At 40.5% G+C, this 17,131-nt stretch overlaps 1 long non-coding RNA gene across 1 annotated transcript in view; it reads right to left on the bottom strand.

Annotated features, from left to right (window-relative positions):
* LOC128089317 (uncharacterized) overlaps positions 1–17,131 on the bottom strand; it is a 287,883-nt gene extending 270,752 nt beyond the window's left edge. The window contains exons 1-3 of the long non-coding RNA XR_008210480.1: positions 16,085–17,131; positions 15,777–15,931; positions 14,382–14,487 (exon numbers count right to left, since the gene is read on the bottom strand). This is a non-coding gene — a long non-coding RNA (uncharacterized LOC128089317). The remainder of the gene's footprint in view (positions 1–14,381; positions 14,488–15,776; positions 15,932–16,084) is intronic.

Below are 17,131 nucleotides of genomic sequence, written 5' to 3'. Positions count from 1 at the left end.
CAACTTCTACAATACCATGCCTACATAGAAACATTTCTCAGGCTCCACTGTCACTAAGCCCCCAGCAGAACCAAAAGCAGAGCAGAGGCTTTGACAGCACACACTCATCAGGGCTGGCAAGAAAATAAAATATTAAGTTAATGAACAATTGACAACTCATGTGGTAACTCTGTTCTGTGTTTTCAAAGATATATGTACATCTACAATCAAAAAAAATAAATCACAAGGATGACCCAGAGCTAGTATTTAAATTCTAGAACTATTAAAGAACAGTTCAGTCCTTGCTCTGATGTTTCCTATCCTATCCAGAGTCGAAAGCTCCAAGGATAAAGTCACTTAGCCTTGTGTAATACATGAGGGAAGCAACATGGGGAAGTACTGAGTGAGAAAGCCTGGGCAAAGATACACATCTACCAGAAGCAATCTAGCAATTCTTTTCCTCTTAAGCCAGACTTCCTTCAAAGCTGTGAGTAAAAGAAACAGCAAGCTGGATACTTAAAAACTTCTAAACATAGCAACGCTGCTTCATTTTTTATGTCTTTCATTTGCTGGGGCTTTGCACCTTGCCTCCAACCTCCCCACTGTGAAGCCCTCTGTCAAGTAAAACCTGTTTGCCATTTGTGTGTGCTAGTGCCCTTAGACCCAAACCCAGCCAACAGTTTAGAGTAAACAGACCTACCCAGGGAGGAGCTGGAATTTGAACAGCAAATCATATGTGTCCCAAACAATTACTCCCTCTCCAGGTGAGGTAACGCAGCAACGTTTCTGGTGTCTAAGCAAATTTCTCTGCAGAGTAGGAAAGAAAGGAGATGGGGCTTTTTTCATCACGAGCAGGGCAGTGCCTCTAAGGGATTCATCAACAAAAAAATTTGCTTAGCTAACTAGTCTGCTCCTTTTGCTTGCCTACTGCTGATTTGTTCAGCTATTATTTTAAGAACAAGTGGTTATGTACGTACATCCTGGAACCACCCTCTTAGCTCAGTGATCGTGTCTAAATTGTTCTGCTGAGTATCTTACACAAGACTTGCATAAGTAATGTATTCTGCTCCTAGTGAGCTTAGCTGCTCTTGTTAATGAGGAGCACCACATGGTGAACTTCCCATACTGCAGAATGCCTCAAACACCAGTGCTTGACACAGGGCTCATCCTTCTTTAGTACAATGCTGACCTTTCAAAGAAGATTAAACCTAGGCAAGCAAATGAAAAGACTGAGCAAGCTGAGACCTGGCAACAAAGCCAAACACCAGCACAAAGGAATCACAACAGGGATAAAAAAGGGTAGGAATAAGGAAGAGAGGTAATCACTCTCCATCTGAGAGAAGGAATCAGAGAGCCCTCAGCATGGACGGGTGTGAGTACAGAATGTTAAGATCACCTCTCTCCATCTCCCCTTCTCACCGCAACCTCCAGTTTAAGGAATGCTCACATTCAGATCTGCAAGCTGTCCTGCTACATATGCATGCTGTAATTACTCTGAGTAGTCCACTCATCTCTTGATCATTTGAAATGTAAATGACAAGTCTCAGATAAAGGCTACTTATTTGTGGGTAGAGCATATCCCATGCAAGTCCTGTACATCCTGCTCCCCATGGGAAAATACCTCCCTTTTACTTTGACTTAGAGTATTTGGAGACAGGACAGGGTACTGGTCGCCAAGGCAGGTGAGCTGCAAAATTATCGTGGAGGAGTTATCAATGCCAGGCTGTAAATCAGATGGGAAACTTCAGAGAGATCTACTGAAACATAAGTATTGCTCATGATTTAATCTTTTCTCTCTCTTTTTCCAAAGTCCAGGGATTCAGGCTTTGTATGCACAGACAAGCAAGATAACATGCACAAAATTTGTCATATGTGTGACATTTGTCACACATATCCTGTTATTCATAAATAAGAAATTCTCACAAATTAAGACAGACACAAGATTGATACCAGTCAACAATGCTTTGATAATCTAATATGCATGGTTTTCTGTATTAGACAGTAATTAAAGTATTAACTGCAAACATACACTAAAGCTATAACAAAAGATAGCCACAAGGACTAAGTTTGGTTTAAAAAAAAAAAACAAAAAACAACAAAACACCAAACCAACGCAAAATTAAGAGGTTGGGAAATACACTAATGAACGTAGATGGTGCAACCATCATTTGCCTTCCTTGTCATTATGAGGTAGTCCCTATTGCGTGATAACACGCTGTTTTAGCCTGGACTCCTGCCTCATTCAGTGCATAATTGCAATGAAAATGAAGGTAAATGTTTTAACACTAAATATTTTAGAAACTTCATCTAGTAGTCATTACAGCTTCGCTTATGAGACGTGGCATATGTTTCTGCCTACACTGAAACACAGCTAAAGCTCAAAAGCATATGTTAAGCAGCAATAATTTTATTCAGTGTGATCAATCTGGTTATGTAATATCAATCTAGCTTGAGTGATGAGTGAACTTTGGATCCCCAATCAGCTTTGTTGTTGGCAGGCATTACGCTCTGTTGTGACCTGTTTTTAACCACACCTACAATCACACAGCAAACTAAAGGTAACTCCTGAGATGGTCTTTTATCTTTAATCACTTCCTGTTCACACTTCATTCTGCCAACACCTCCTGTCAGGATTATTGCTGTTTATTTCCCATGAATATCTAAGAATATCATTCATCCTGGTAGTAAATGTTTCCATGCAGTGAGGTATGCTACAGAAGTGACCTGCAGTATTTCCTAAAAGGTTAATTGACTGACATCTTATTTGGGAAAGTAAACAGGAAGACCTACATTGTCCATCATAAAAAGCAACAGTATTAGGCTGGCAGAAATCACCAAAGTAGTTATGCCAGTGTAGTTCTCTAGAAATGAAAGTCAAACACAGATTAAATCTAGCAGCACCAGTATTATGGGTCTGATCTTGAAAGTTCTTAGTCATGTTGAGTTGTTTCCTCTTACAAATACTCAGATGAGCCACAATTGCAGATTTAAGATAAACTGTGCTGGTTGTTAATGATGCAGATCCCAGATGTCTAAGAGATGCTGGTTTTACTGAGTTCATGAGCCCTGACTGCCCAGCACAACAATGGAGTCTTGCCATAGCCTCCTAGAAGTCAACAATGCCCTTCACCAGCTATACCTAATAATGCCTAACCAGTCAGCCTACTTTAAAGACAGTGCCGAAGAGCCCAGTAACTAAATACTCTCTCATGAGGAGTAAATACTACTGAATACTCTCTCATCAGCAGTGGTAAGTCCCGTCCTCCTTGCTATGCCACATCCCACAGTGCTAACCAACACAACTGATGGAAATCACTTTCTAGAATTTCTATGGGAGGCCATGCGGAAAACCCATATCAGGGTGTTTAACTGAAAACAAACTGTTTTTTACTGCAGATGCAAGTGATGCAAAAATAAAGGCACATTAAGTGTACCTGTCAGAATGTTGGTCCAGTATAAAGACAAAATATCCATTTCTTGCACTAGTTATTAATCAGCTGTGGAACACATTGCCACAGGATACTGCAGAAATCAAGACTAAACCAGTTCAAAAGCAATTGCACAAAATCACCTAACAGTGATCCACCAAGGTCTACAAACTACCTTTGTCTCAGGATTGCAAGAGACAACTGAGCAAACAAAAAAAAATCATCACTGTAAGTCTGCCTGCTCTTTTAGCTTGTTCCTAACCACTGACAGAGGCAGAATTACAGGAACTGTTCTTGTATTTATATTATTGCACTCTCCCTCAATTAGGTACAGATTTCCATTTGAAGCTCAGCTTTCTGCTACTCTTCACACCTGTGTCTGTTAAGGCAGGTACAGCTGTGACAACCTCAACTGGCAACCTCTATGAAGGACTGCCAACAAAGAGCAGCGAAAATGACGGATACTGAATGCAATAGAGCTTGTAAATCTCCACGTTCCACCCCGCTTGTCATCTGCGTTGGCCCCTCAGAGTCTAACCACTGAGAATTATTCTGCATCTTCCATTTTCGTATACTGCATCTCATTCTCTCAAGTCATAAACTCACCTCAGATAAGACTCCTCTACTATCCAGGGTGGAAAAAAAGTCACACTTCAGTCTTACAGCAGTCATCATCACTTTCCATAGTTCTTTTTTCCCCTCTTCTATTGAAAAACATGCTGCTTTACATTCATTATTAGATGAACTGTTATTCACTGCTGCTTGGAGCTTCCCGTACTGTTCTTAAATACTTTCATAACTAAAGACTTCTCTACCTGAGTCAACCGAAAACTGCTGAAAATGTCAAGTATTTCAAAACTAACTATTGCCAGAAATAGTCACGCTACTTTCAGACAGTCTTACTTCTGGCAGGACCCCTTGAATGCAGAAAGTAAAGCGTGTTTGAAATCTCCATCCAGCCTGTCTACTCCTCAGCATTTGGTAACACTAGTTTCTGCATAACTCGATAATCAGTTGAAACTATACCTTTAAGAGGCTTTCAAAGGGCCAGTCTTCTCCCTGTAACATTTGTACACATACTGACCACATTCTGTCTTCTGCAAAAACATACTTGGCACTTACTTTCTCAGGGCATGCTTACATTACATACACTAATACATGTGTTTGCTTCAGAGGTCCACTTGTTGGCCTTGAAAACCAAGAGAAAGATTAATGACCAAAGAGAAGGATCTTGTCCCTATTTGAGCAGGGAGTTGGACCAGATGACCTCCAAAGGTCCCTTCCGACCTCAAACATGCTTTGATTCTGTGTAAGTGTTTGGTTGCTTGTATGAACAAGAGTGAATGACAGATGTACAAAAAGCTGATAACCTCTAAAATTCTTGCAGGTACAATCTAATCTACAGATATTACTTCAATCACGACACAAATACAACCACTCATGGACAGAAAACAATGTTGGTTGGAAGAATCAAAGTAATATTACAACCTACGTAAAAGGAAAGTGTTTCCAGTATTAGCAAGTTGAGAGGCCTAATCAAAGTATCAGGCTGAAATCTGGGCCTCTTTGACCCATCCAGTTCACCTTGCACAGTCAAGACAGCAAAGCACTCCACCAAATCAAAAAATCCCTAAAACTGCTAAGCATAGCAGAAATCACTTCAAAATTATCTTCCATATACTTTTTGACCAACAGCTACAGGTGACATTACAGCTGTTGTGCATACGCATTTGTTAAGTTCATATTAAAAACAAAACAGAACGCCTTATGTTCCTTCCACTTTGACATTTCACTTTGACTTTCCACATATGTAAGAAATAAGAAGAGCCACATGAAATGATGAAATAAAGTTCTGTTCCATTGACTGAATGTATTCATCACAAACCTCGGGGACCTTCAGGTTCCACTCAACCCAATTTAATATCTCTTCTGTGCTTGACACTATTGATCCTCCTACCTCTTCATTTCTAAATTAGGACAACTGTCCTCACGGATGAGCGACCAAGCATGCTTAGCTTCTCCTTTATAACTAAAATCTTAGGCAGCAGTTCTGAGGTAACTTCATGATTGTAAATCAGTATTGTTTTTAATTACAAGTCTAAACACTGTCTAAAAAATCACACATTCCCTATTTGCTTTTATTTTCACATATCAGATGGGTGACGTTGCATTCTTTTTATATCACTATCAACCTCCTGAATCTTCTGGATTGCTGCTGAAGGAAACAGCTACCTACAGACCAAGTATGGAGACCCAGATGAATCACATTACAGAAATGCATTTAAATACTGTTAGCAGTATTGGCAGCTTTTGCCAGGCTGATATTTCAGTAGACTCATTTGACCTCAAAAGTATACTCTTTACCTTGCCTCTTGCAAGGGGAGCTTGAAAATCCGAATTGTTTAATGGTTTCTTCTAAGTGACATGACCAAGGTAAACAAATACTTTTTTCAAATGCGCCCTTGAAACAGAACAAAATTAATTTTCTCTTTTGGGACACTTAATTCTTTAGATCTTCCTTTCAGGCAGTGTAGCTCTTATATTGTCTTCCTACATTACACAGAAGGAAGCAACCCAAACCAGAGGCAACGTTGCCAAGAATGTTTTGTCTAGCTTTGGGTGAACCCTTCTGGCAAGCTCTCATATGCTCTGGGAAAAATATATGCTTGTTATAACTTTGTAGCTACTGTTGTCTGCAGTAGTCCTGCCTGAATCTGGTCCAGAATAGTTCACCAAAAGTCAGTGCTAGAACAAGCACTCCTTAGCCGGTAGCTATTGTATCATCACATCATTTCCCAGCACAGTATCTTATCGCTGATCATCTGGGGAAGTAGGACAGAGTTTTTTGTTAATGTGCCAGAAGGAGCCTAGTAAGGCATGTTCCATCTGAAATACATGGAGATAATAGCTGTGTGGCCTTTCACATTTTTATTTTTACTGAAAAGTAAAGCAATCATTGCTAGCTTTGCAATAAGATCCTTAGGGTTACCCACAAAACCAGAGAACCCCAAGTAAGTAAATGCCCTACTAAGTAAATAAAACAAAAACCAGTAACAAACGTATTGTTTTCTCTTGCTTCTAACACAATACAACCCACTAAGCCCCTAAACCCAATATTGAATGTATTTAATTGTGATCATGCTGAACACAAGATTACCAGAGCCAGAAAATATCTTGGACTTGAATCAACAATTGTTTTCCATTTTGAAAACTTCACAATGAACATGGCTGGAGACTTGGCTTCTACTCCCTGAATGAAACCCAACATTGGCTCTGTGTCCCCAGAGTCCCAAAACTGAAGTGACCCAGAGGCTGCAAAGGTCAGGGCAACCAAGAACCAATACTGAATTTACTATTTTTGCTATGCTAATGCCCAAAGCCTTCAGTCTTGAGCCAGAACCCCCGTTGCATTAAGCAATACACAGACAATCTTGAAAAAGCAGTCCCTGTACTGAAGACCTTACAGTACAATTTTCGGCAGGCTCTGTCAGCTACGTGAAACAAGTGAGGGGGCTGGAGGGAGACCTAGTAACCCAAAAGCAAGCACACAGTGACACAATGAGCATTAGTCATGGCTTACCACCAGCTAATCTCAAAACAGTATTTTCCAGTAACAGTTCTTACTTTTACCAACAAAAGATGTAACAGAGCATTACTTTTTTCTCTCTGGACTCTCAGTACAGAACCACCTACAGACAGAAAACCCCTCTTTTTTTTTTTTTTTCTAGCACCATATCATCTTACTGCATCTTGCACTTTGTGGGGAAAAAAAAAAACAGAATCAGCAAAAAAAAAAGTAAACTATAGCGAGCTAATCAATTAGATGCAGGCTGGCCTTTCTTTTTATAGAAAAAGGGATTTTTCTCTCCTAAGAATAAGAAACTCCAAAACTTGGTCTTATAAGGAGGTCCTTTATGTAAAAGCTTCATTTAAGAAAGAAAACTTCTTAAGAAAGAAAAATTCTTGAGAAAGAATTCTCAAAAGCACATTGCTCTTTCCTCCTGCACGCTTTGTTCTGAGCCTGCTACTGAGTATTCACTAAACCAGCTTCTATTAATAAGATTATGGTACCCTGTACGATAGCTCTCAACAGGTCAGTGGGTGATCTTCTGTACAATATTTATTTGTGGAGCGTCCTAAGCTCACATACTTATGCTCTCAGGTGTCTTGCTCAGACAGAAGGGCAAGCACTGATGGTGGCACAAGGTGTAGCTTTACTCCAGAGCTTGGGAGCAGATGTTTTCCTTCGGTGGGAAGTGAGCTTGGGAACTCCACTTTCCTCTGCCAAATATTATTGTGCATTGCCAGGAGACACAATTACTACATGCTTCAGTCCATAACTTCTTGTTTTCACCTTGTGCTATGAACTGTAGAAAGGACTGCCCTTTAGCCCCTGCAGCACAGGGGTGGTTTGGTTCAGACCCACTAGAGTTGTCAAATCCTGAAGGATACCTCAAGAGTACAAAAGGGGAGTCTGCAACCACCTTGCAACATAACATTACAGCAATACACAAGAGCTTACATGCTATATTAAATTAGGAAGTGTTCAATTTGTCCCTAAGCTGCACAATGCTAGGTAAGTCAAGCAAAATAAGTGGATTCTTGTGCTCTAAGAGCACACTGTCTAAGATAAGACAAATCCTTTTTCAGTTCAAAGTACGGCATTATTTATGAGTTAAACATATATTCCTCTGTGATCACAGTGCAAGAAAAAGTCATTCCCTCCTTGACGTGATACTATCACTCTCCAAGCTTCCCCAGTACGGTGGGTCACGCTAAATTCCCCATTTGTCCTGCCCTTACAATTCCCAACAAATGAGTCCTAGAATGACAGAACACCATTTTGTTGAAATAGCTGCTTTTGGCTTTCTTCTTATTCCTCCCCTATAACACAGAGGCTTTTATCTTGGGGCTGTCTCCTCCCGGGCATGCCTCCAGCTAGTTTCAGTGCCTGCTGCACATTAACACTGTCTACGCAATATCATCATTGCTTTAAAAATGTACCAAATGCAGGAAAACAGTTTCTCCCTCTCTCTCACCCTCTTCCCCACCCCTCCTTTTCAATAAGAATTTTTTCCATGTGGTTAGAGAACTAACATCTGGAATTAGCAAAGGCTGCCAAAAGGAGAGAATGAAAACAATGAGTTGAGTCACACTTGAACCTGCCAACTTAATTTAATTTAGACCTTCTTGGGTCAGTTTGAAAAGAAAAAAAAAAAAAAAAAAAAAAAAAAGGAAAATGTTTTAATTTTCTTTTTATAATGTAACATTTTTTCTTCAGTCTGCTGATGCAAGTTGCAGAGTCAGTCAAGACATAGCACCATAGCACCACGGTGCAGGCATTCATCCTTGCAGCACCAATATTAATCCATCTGTAATTAATCTACACATACGCAACAACATATCCAGGTGTCACTTTCTGAGCAGAGTCCCACTGAGCTAGTGAAATTTCTCCCAGGAGCAGGTTTGGAGCTGTATGAGACCTTTCCATTCCATCCCACAATGCGGTGCAGAACAATCTGGAAACTTCCTAATGCACCTTCCTTTTCCTTACCAGTGAACTCGTTTGCTTAGCAAGCACTGAGGAAGCCTGTAATACTCTAGCAACATTTAAATTGTAAGCTGTTGCAATATAATCCCCTTTTCTCTGTAAAAGATCAGCTCCCTTATGATTGCCCCAATCCTAATAGAAGACACTACACTCTTCTGCCTAATATAAGGCCTTAAGTATTTTCCTGTTCACCTTGAGCAGTTAGGCTGTGCTAAAGCACAGTTGTTATGCCCACTGAAGCAGGCAAATACAATGCAATACAGACAGAGAGAGTGGCATAACTTTTAACAAAATAAGAATCTCGGACAATATAAAATACTAGTAAGACATTCCATGAAGAAGCTGCAAATAGGAACCAAGTCAGGCAGTCTGAGCAGTTTTCCACGGGATTTATAAGCAAACTTATGTGTCAGATGAACGAAGAAAATGGCAAAGCCAGAGACTGTAAGCTGCCTGCTGGAGCCTTGCATGTATAAGAGTTGACCAGAAAAGCATGGTAATTTGCAACAGAGGGGGAAGGATTTGTGGCAATACTTTGGAGAAACATCTGACAGAGACCTCTAGAGAACAGGCTGATCTAGAAAGAAAAACAGTGAGCCAAGACATTTTATTCTGCTGATTGGTACTATCGATATTCAGGACTTACAGGTATTGTTTACTAAGTGCCTGAACTCAAGATATACCCCAGTTTGTGAACCAGCATGGCCTCACGAGGACAAATCCTGCTTGACCAACCTAGCAGCTTTTTTATCATGGTGCCACTAAAGGACAAGGGAAGAGCCACTGATGTCATCTATCTGGACTTCAGTAAGACCTCTGACAAGGTACCCCACATCACCCTTCTCTCCAAATTGGAAGGATATGAATTTGATGGGTGGACTGTTCAAAGGACAAAGAACTGGCTGCAGGATCAAGTCCATAGAGTGGCTGGCAGTCAATGGTTCAATGCATGGATGGAGAACAGTAACAAGTGGTCTCCCATAGGGTTCAGTGCTAGGACCAGTACTCTTTAATATCTTCATCACTGACATCAGCAGAGGGGTTGAGTGTACCCTTCAGCAAGTTTGCTGATGACAGCAAGCTGCAGGTTGCAGTCAACACATTCAGAGGGACCTAGACAAACTTGAGCAGACTTAGGTGCAGAAGAATATCATTATGCCCAAAAAATCTAAATGCAAGATCTTGCACCTGGGTTGCAGCAACACCCACTATGAATACAAGCTGGGGGATAAAAGGGTGGAGCACAGTCCTGCCATTGAAAAGAACCTGGGGGTACTAGTGGATAGAAAGCTGGACTTGAGCCAGCAATGTGCCCTCACAGCCCAGAAAGCCAACCTGGGCCGCACCAAAAGCAGCATGGCCAGCAAGCTGAAAGAGATGACCCTGCCCCTCTGCCCTGCACTGGTGAGACCTCACCTGGAGTACTGCATCCAGATGTGGAGTCCTAAGTACAGGAGAGACATGGACCTGTGTAGAGTGCATCCAGAGGAGGGCAACAAAAATGAGCAAAGGGATGGAACACCTCTCCTATGAGGATTAGGCTGAAAGAGCTGGGGCTGGTCAGACTGGAGAAAGGAAGGCTCCAAGGTGACCTGATAGTATCTGAAGTATCTAACAGGAAGATACAGGAAAGAAGGGGACACGCTCTTTAGTAAGGTCTGTTGCGATAAGATTCAAACTTGAAGAGTGGTGATTTGTGTAGTACGAGTTCTACAAAGAAGATGGTGAGGTACTGTAACAGGTTGGCCAGAGATGATGTTGATACCCCATCTCTGAAGTCTTTCAAGGTGAGGCTGGATCAGGCCCTGGGCAGTCTGGTCGAGCTGTGGATGTCCCTGTTTGTTTCAAGGGAGTCATACTAGATGAACTCTAGAAGTCCCTTCTAACTCTAAGAATTCTATGATTCATTATTGTTTCTCCTTAAAGAAAACATTCAAAAGGCTTTAAAATCTCTCAAAGTTTGCATGGCTTATATCCACACTAAGGATATGCAATTATGATCACTCCATGATCATCTAACAATGGAGGAAGGGTGATGTAGAGTCTAACTGCAGGAGATACCATACTCCCCTTAAAAGGGTAACTATAAGTTTCTTCACATTTCTACAGGAGTACTTTTACTGGCATTTCAGAAGATCCTTAGGCACAGCCGTACTAGTGTTTATCCTAACATCACCTCTGTCTGACACCGCCTTACTACCGTCTTTACCATGACACCCAAGAGGAGCACATGATGCTTACGACAGCTTTCATAACAGTGTTCCAGCATGATAATTCTACCCTGGCTTTGGCACTCCATTACTGACTCAGGTATCAGCTCCCCTCTCATCGTGTCACAAAAGCTGTCATTTCATCAGTCTACAACAAACTGCTCTCCGCACAGCTATCATAGCTCCTTTCCCTCAGCACAAAGCTACTGGAAATTCTTATCGAGCTTGCCCACTCCATTGTTCCACATTATCACACGTTATCGAAGGAGACACTTCACAAGTAGCATATGTGGGCTTTTTTCTTTTCACTAAGAGCAGCAAGAGATGCATTCATGAAACTTACTCATGTGGATAGACCTTTGTTCCAGGATAAGACTCACTGCTGAGTTTAAAAGTCTTTGTAAGTTGTAAGCTGAAATAACCCTAGCTCATTTAATACCAAAACAGGAGTGTCTACAAGATGTGGCTACACTATTTAATTTCACAGTTTCCAATTTACTCCTTATCTTATACAAAGAGCTTTCCCATTTAGGCAAAGCGCTGGCCTGCTAAACGGTACTTAACCACCCACTATTTTGTACTTATTAACTCGCTGTCATTTAACAGAAAATGTTTAGGCAAACCACGAGAGAGATCAAAATTCTGATCCTCATATCAAAAGGAAAAGGGCTTCAGGCATTAGATTGTGAAATATGATTTCCCAGGATGGATTAAATTCTGGTTTAATGCTCTTTTTGATATCACAGAAAGTCAAACCTCATTTCTTAAGAGGGCACTTCAACTTGCTTTGCATACAGCATGTTTTCCCTTGATAAAGAGTCTTAGCTACAGCAAACTTGGAATTTGATCAGAACTGCTGGAGCAGTCAGCAATAGGAGTGGACGAGAGCAAAACCCACAATCTACACTGAACTTGATTTCACAGGAGCTCTTTAGATAACTTTATGGGAAAAAAAAAAAAAAATCCAAGAGCAAAGGGGGATGCAGAAAGCATCACAGATATGAACTGTGGTGCAGGACAAACAGACTGCAGATGCCTGTCTCATGTGGCAATGCCAAGCACAGCACACACCACACTTGTACCTGCACTTTGACCTTCTCCTATGAAAGCCATGGCAGAATGACAGGGAGAAAGCATGCATTTAGGACTAAGAGGGTGCTGAGATTTGAACTTTCTCCACGGTAACAGTTCATCTAACTATAGAACAGTTGAGAAAAAACTTATGATCTAGTCCTGCAACGTGCCTGCAGTGCTTCAGAGCCCCTCACAGCAGTGCAGTTTCAAATGGAAGTTCCCCTCTTTCCTCATGGTCTTGCCCAACTCCCAGCAACATTCCCATATCTTTCGCATACCTTAACAACAACTGGAGACTTAAAACATGAAAGCACAATTGTTTCCAAGAAAACCTACCATGATTGATGGCATTACAGGAAATCAGCAGGCTACACATCTTCAGACTGCAGAGTAGAGACATTTGCGATGAAATGGAAGGAGCACCTTGACAATCTGAAGATGGGGAATTGACCACAAGATACTACCTACCACTCTCAAATTCTCCTCCTTTCCTGCTTAGGTACCTGATTCTCCAGAAGCAGATGATCTCTGCAGCTAATAGATGGTATTCTGGATCCAACAGAGTAAGATTTCATCCCACCATTCTAAAGCAAAGGTCTTACTTTACCATTGGTGTTTACTGCTACCATTGTGCTGCATTCTGGACTTACTCCCTTTTATAGATGATTGCCAAACATGCAGGCTGATGTGGCTGCATGCGCTGCATGTTATGCTCCCTTTGGGCCACCCTCCTCTGCTTGCAGTTGGTGAGTAGCATCATTTCTGAGCTCCGGAAAAAGGTGACATAGTCAAGAGCCCTTAACCATTCTCCAATTTGCCTTAAGTCCCCACCATCCTCTTTGGTATGCAATGCCACACTCCACACTTCATCTGTGAAGACTAGTGAGATGCTGCTGGCAAAAAGCAGTAAGCTGCTGTCCTGCAAATATCTGCTATTCTTTTTTGGAAAACTTTACCACTAAGCAATTTGATTTCAATCTAATGTGATGAGAGAGGCTGAATATTTTTTGTTCCAGACAGTATGCCCTCAGCAGACAAAAGTGAGTACTCAGGATGATCTTAACAGCAGATCAGGACTCATAAGGGAAGACTTCCATAGCAGACCAAAGAAAAAAATAGGTGATAATGCCAGGGCATGGCTTGGCCAGAGTCTAATAGTTATAGTTTGCTACACAGCATTACAGAACAGGACCACAACTGGTTAAATAATTAGCAAAAGATCCCTGTATCTTGTAGATGCTCATAAAAAACTCTCAGGAGTAAAATAGATAAAAAGTGCAAGTACGTACAGTTAATTTACGTCAATTGTTATTTAATTAATTTGGTTATGTTTTATAACTGATTAAGACTCTTTCATATTAATTATTGCAAAATGAATCACAATACTCACCTCCAGAGTTTTTTCTTCCTCCACCCTCCCACACAGTAGACTCTTTGTAAATTGTGATTACCTTTTACTACATACTTCTTTTATTTCTTATACCTCACTTTGATGGATAGCTTGTTAGATGTTGATGTGTGACTTTTTTTTTTTTTTAAAGGTAAATGTATGTAGCGTCAGAAAGTTACTTATATTCAGACACAATTCTCTTGTCTCTTCCCATATTCCATGCTTCCCTGTTGCCCTCCCCCAAGACAACTTACTCTCTCTAACTTGGGACAGGTGGTAGGAGAGGGTAGATGGGCTATTTATGAACTTCTGTCAGATTCACTATTTTCTGTAAGTCTCTGTTTAGTCTGAAGAGATACATTAGCCAGTCTAAATACATGTCTCCCTCTCTTCCTTTTAGCAGTATCCACTACTGAAAAATGAGAGCATTTTCCAGGGCAAAAATCACTATCACCAATTAGAAAAGAACCACACTTGTCAACTGAGTAAGCTACTCTGATGTAAGTTGTACTAATCTAGGAAATCACAGCTTACAGAGAGGTCATGTTAGCAGAGCTATACCAGCAACTAAGCTCCCATGCACAGAAAAAGAATATACTAGCTACAGCAAACATCCTGGGGTTTAAAATATTTTGTTTTGTTTCCAGGCAGTATATATATGCTAAGTCTTTCAATCTCCAAACAAATTTAATCATAGAAAAATCAAATTACTGTGCAACATATAGTAGTGGGCAACAATGTATGCTTACTATTTTGTGGTTAAGTCTTCAATCTTTACAAAAAAAATAAGGCACAAAACAATCTTTTTTCTGTATAAACAGGAGTGGCTTTGGCATAATCTTACTATGTTTCTTTCTGAAATAATAATAACAGAGTAGACACTTAAATAAGTGATTCACTTTTATAATTTCCCTTAGCACAATGTACTGATATTACAAATCTCTAGCTCATCTCCTTCCTTCTGTGGCAAATAAGTGGATTTTATTTTGGAATGACATGCTCATATATGGCTTATTTCATAAAATATCCAAGGTCACATTGCAATATATTCCAAAGATGCTGGCATTGAAAACAATGAAATAGAACAATGAAATTGAAAAATCTGGGGGAATGCAGAGCTCCAAACCACTGCCATTTGACTTTTCATTTGAATAACAGATTTATTATGCACATTCGCAAACGTATAAGCTATTAAGAAAAGTTTAAACGTTAATGTATCTTCGGGCTTATGCCTAAGGTAGAAGAGTTGGAGAAATGATGTCCTAATTTTTCTACTTCACTTGCTCTTGAGATTATTTTTTTTCTTTTATGCCCAATTACTCTGTTGAGCACAGTAACTCTTACTTCAAAATAAACGCCAGGAAAAAATTAGGCCTCTTCAGCAATAAACAATGAATAGGCATAAAGTGCACTTGCTCTGTTTATACATGGCTTTCTGAGAGCATTAGTGAAGGACATCAAATTACAGGAGGACCTAAAAAAAACCACCAGTGACTACTTAATCATGAGTTAAGTGAAACACTGGAAGAAACCACAAAGCTTTCAGTTCAGTTTTTGCGCACAATAGCTATTCAGAGACAGTAATAATGCAATGTGAGATTTAAAAAAAAAATGTTTGAAAAACATTCCTGCTTCTACTTAATTTAATGTAAGAATTCTTTTAAAACAGTTTGCAGTCTTCACAAGACATTGGCGTTATTGCTCATCCAGGCCATCACACAAAAGATGGTGTTCTTGAACATAAATTGCAGTTTGGTTAGCCTGCTTTAGTACTTTGCACATCACTGCAAGAGTTTCTTAAAACCTTCCATCCAGAAGATGAGGTGAGCCACTCAGCTCTCATCTGGAGAATGGGGGAGCAGATGGGGGGCTGTTTCTAAACAAATACATCTCTAGTTTTTGCGAGTTAAGGCAAATTGAAAAGCATGAGCACCTCCATAAACCTCAAATATAAAGGCAAAAATAGCAGGGAAAAAAAAAAGGCTTTTTTCTATTTAATTATTTGGGTGGGTTTGACAACATGAGTTCACATGGAAAATAAGTATGAGAACTATGAGCAACCTCAGACAACTTTCCATGGATAGAATACAGTTATAAAACCAGAATCCTTAAAGCCTCATGAAATGAAGCAAACTGTAGCTCACCTCAACACCCTCAGACTGTTGCTGCCCGGAGATATAATAGGCAGTGGCATCCTATATCAGCCTGGTGCTGCTTCATGATTGAGCACAATCCAGCCTTTTCCACTCTTTCCACACTTCCACTCCATTCTTTTCATTCTCTCCAGAAGACAGTTCAGCTACAAGACATTAAAACAAAAGAACAAGGATTATGATATTAATCCTCTATAAATAGGCTTTTGCTCTTAAGGCTACACATGGGCACACACTGAATAAATACTCCAACTTGCAGTTGTTTCTTCTCCATCAGTCAGTATGCCATTTTCATTTACCTGTAGTAAAGAAAGCGCTGTATTCAGATTGGAGAGATTTCTGTATCAAGTCCTTTCTTGCTTAGGCAGACGACATATTTCTGTTGCATCTTAGACAATTATAGAGCTTTTTCCCAAGATATTCAAAATAATTCGGCAATTATCTCTAATTCACAGTTAGTGTTGTGCAATTGTTACTGATAGGAAACGCCACATCATCAGGAGTGGCAACATACAGAGATATCAGCCCATGAACTGTCAGATATCCAACACACAGTGTCAGTAGCTGCTTTCATAGCAACAGAAGAGCTGCAGTTATTCAGTAAAATAGAAGCTCACAAACACCTTCAATGCATGCTAGTTTAAGATTCAGGTCAGATGTTCCTGGACCCCAGTTTCCTGCCACACCTGGTGGGCAAGCCAGCCCTCCTGGCTGAAAAGACTTGGAAATGGTAAGACTGATGAAAAGTGTCAGAGAGGGTTAAAACAGACAAGCAAGAAACTGCTAGGTGACGAATGGAGCCTGTCCCTGCAAGCACTCCGGGTTATCTTCATCTTCATGCCCACTGGGAATTGACTCACAAGTGTTTTAGGAAGAAGCAGCTGCCTACTTTGTGACATCTTGGCTTTTACCTCCAGGTTGAGAAGGGATATGATACACAAAAGAGAGGAGACAGTCTGCTGGGATATATAACTGTATTTTCTACATCCAAAGTAGAGCTTGTCTGGCAAGTGAACAGGAAGGTTTCTACATCTCAGATTCAAAAGGAGGCACATCCCGTTCCATTGACAAAGGACTGAGAATCTGAAATGGCAGAAGTATTTAAAGCAAATCAATGCCATTAGCAAAGTCAAAGCTGATGAAAGATGCTTAACATAGGCTGATGTTTCTGGAGCCAACTCCTCTGGTCACAAAGCAATGCAGAGGGGAGGTACAGTCGCATCCTGCCCCTCTGTAGGGCCCTACACAGGGCTGAAATGGAAACGTGCACGTATCAACATCCCATCCGGCATCTGCAGCTTCTCCTGAGGGTGAAGGCATTTGAGGAAATTGTGCACCAATTAATA

The sequence above is a fragment of the Tympanuchus pallidicinctus genome, unplaced genomic scaffold (genome assembly GCF_026119805.1).
Source record: "Tympanuchus pallidicinctus isolate F22 unplaced genomic scaffold, pur_lepc_1.0 scaffold1, whole genome shotgun sequence".
Classification (NCBI taxonomy): domain Eukaryota; kingdom Metazoa; phylum Chordata; class Aves; order Galliformes; family Phasianidae; genus Tympanuchus; species Tympanuchus pallidicinctus.
The sequence above is the reverse complement of the archived record's forward strand: the minus strand, read 5'-3'. Positions and strand labels throughout refer to the sequence as shown.